At 42.9% G+C, this 2,525-nt stretch overlaps 1 long non-coding RNA gene across 1 annotated transcript; it reads right to left on the bottom strand.

The window, feature by feature from the left end:
• Positions 1–520: 520 nt before the first annotated feature.
• LOC148223524 (uncharacterized) lies at positions 521–2,503 on the bottom strand. The gene is made up of 2 exons (XR_015803653.1): positions 2,379–2,503; positions 521–716 (listed from the first exon to the last, which is right to left on the bottom strand). It is a non-coding gene; the product is annotated as an uncharacterized LOC148223524 (long non-coding RNA).
• Between the last annotated feature and the right edge of the window lie 22 nt (positions 2,504–2,525).

Genomic DNA, 2,525 nt, shown 5'->3' with positions numbered 1-2,525 from the left:
TTCACAAAGTATTTCTGAAAGAACTGCCTGATTATAACTCTTTAGAATCTTCAGATTAATGAATCCTGCAAAGATAATAAAATAAAAGCAAGATTTACACAGATTTACTGGACGTAAAAAAAAAATGTGTAACACTCAAGTAAATCTCTCATCTGTTCAAGGAGGCAAACAGAGAATCTGTCATCTTTGGCTCTACAAGATGGTCTATCACCAAGCAGATAAATATCATCTGGGTTTCAATCAGTTCTATTTCGCATGATTTCTTTGTACATTGGACTACTGTAAGTGTCCTCAAGAGCTGTCAGTATGAAAAAGAATTTGGTGAAGGAATTGAGATGCCTGAGAATTAAACAGAGATTTAATACACAAGGATCACATAGATTATGTTGCACTCAAGGCCAGTTAAGTCCTTCCATGCTCTTATTCAGTTGAGGTTAAAAAAACCTGATCTTTAACTTTTGAGTTACATTCAAAAAAAGTTTCAAAAAAAAAAAAGAAAAACAATGGGAAAAATACAAAATACAAGAAATTTCAGTTTTTTAATATCCAAAATGTACAGGAACAACTCATGCTCCAAGTGTTCATTTAAATGTACCCAAGTGTTACAAATATTAGAAGTGAGCAAGATTCAGCAGACCAGAAACAGCTTTGACCCCAAAACGTTCTTTTTTTTCATCACAGTCTTTTGGCTTCCTCTCAAGAGACCAGTGTCACACCTGAGTGGAAACAGACCAGAAATTCTTTGTAAGCAGCAGGACTAAGTGTTTAAAATGCAAAGAGCAGGGTTTTGTACAGAGGATCACCAGAAGTAGTAACATCCTGTTTTCATCTTTGTGGTTTGCACTGATACACTTTGAGTCTGTTGGGTTAACGAAAGCTGGGACAACAAAAGTGATCTGACAAGAAAGGCAGAATAAATTTATCTGCAAATTACACCCAACCCCTCTGCTGAAAATTAAAGAGCAATTTATGGAATTCCTGATGCAACTGATCTCAGGAAATGGCATTTGGGCATTTTTGTTTCTATTACAAAAATAATGGGAAAAGATTTGCTCCCCTTATTAAATCCCATATCTCTGAATAAGCCTTAAGATACATTTTTATTATTTAGCCACTTTAAAGATACAGATTTTAATATTAACAGAATACCTGAGAATAGCCAATATAGACCTGGGAAATGAAAATTTTGGACTTTTTGAATTACAGAAAGAAATAATCACACACTTAAGAATTTCTGAATCAAAACTAAATTCTGTTTTCTTCAGAAATAATGAACAGTGATCTTTGCCTTATGATAACCTGATTGATAATGCATCAAGAGCTAACAACCAATCTACAAGGAATCAGTGAAACCATTAACAGAAGGCTTTGCAAAGGCATAGATTACATCTGAGGGACGAGATGTCATCCAGAGGGACCCAGACAAGCTCCAGAAGTGGCCCTTGGGAATCTCATGGGGTTTAACAAGACCAGGTGCTGATGCTGCACCTGGCTCAGGACAAGCCCTGGGATCAATCCAGGCTGGGGATGAGCAGAGGGAGCAGCCCTGGCAGAAGGGCTTGGGGGTGCTGTGGGTGAGAGCTGGCCCTGCCCCAGCCCAGAACCCCCCTGTGCTGGGCTGCACCCAGAGCCCCAGGGCAGCAGGGGAGGGGGGATTCTGCCCCTCTGCCCCGCTCTGCTGAGACCCCCCTGCAGGGCTGCACCCAGCCCTGGGCCAGCACAGCAAGGACAGGGAGCTGCTGGAGCCACGACAGAGCAGGGACACCAAGGGATCAGAGGGATGGAGCAGCTCTGCTGGGAGGAAAGGCTCAGGGAATTGGGATTGTTCAGCCTGGAGAGGAGAAGGCTTTGGGGTGACCTCACTGTGGCCTTCCAGTGCCTGAAGGGAGCCCACAGGAAAGATGGAGAAAGACTCTTGACAAGGGCCTGGAGTGACAGGACAAGGGGGAATGGCTTCACACTGGCAGGGAGTTGGTTTAGATGGGATATGAGGAAGAAATTGTTCCCTGTGAGGGTGGTGAGGCCCTGGCACAGGTTTCCCAGAGAAGCTGTGGCTGCCTCATCCCTAGAAGTGTCCAAGGACAGGCTGGATGAAGCACTGAGGAACCTGGGATAGTGGAAGATGTCCCTGCTCATAGTGGAGGGGTTGGAACTGGATGATCTTTAAGGTCCTTTCCAACTCCAGCCATTCCATGATTCTCTGATATTCCTTTGTTAATGCAATTCCCTGACTCACAAGTAACACGGGGAGAAATGGATCTGCTCCCATCCACTGTAACCAACAGACTTAGATAGGAAATTACTGACAATGTGGATTAGTAAAAGTTAAGTTTCATTTATCAGTAACAATCACTTCACTGCTTTACAAAACTCCCTACCTTAGCATGGTATCATAATCCTCAATGAAGCCCGAGGAGCTCCAAGGAAATTCCTCACTGTCTGAGTCTGACTAATGCTGCTGACTTCCAGTAAGAGCATACACAGGCAAAAATATCTGCCAGACTGCAACCAACATTTAAAGTGAT

Source organism: Sturnus vulgaris, chromosome 5, assembly GCF_052056855.1.
Source record: "Sturnus vulgaris isolate bStuVul1 chromosome 5, bStuVul1.hap1, whole genome shotgun sequence".
Taxonomy (NCBI): Eukaryota; Metazoa; Chordata; class Aves; order Passeriformes; family Sturnidae; genus Sturnus; species Sturnus vulgaris.
The sequence above is the reverse complement of the archived record's forward strand: the minus strand, read 5'-3'. Positions and strand labels throughout refer to the sequence as shown.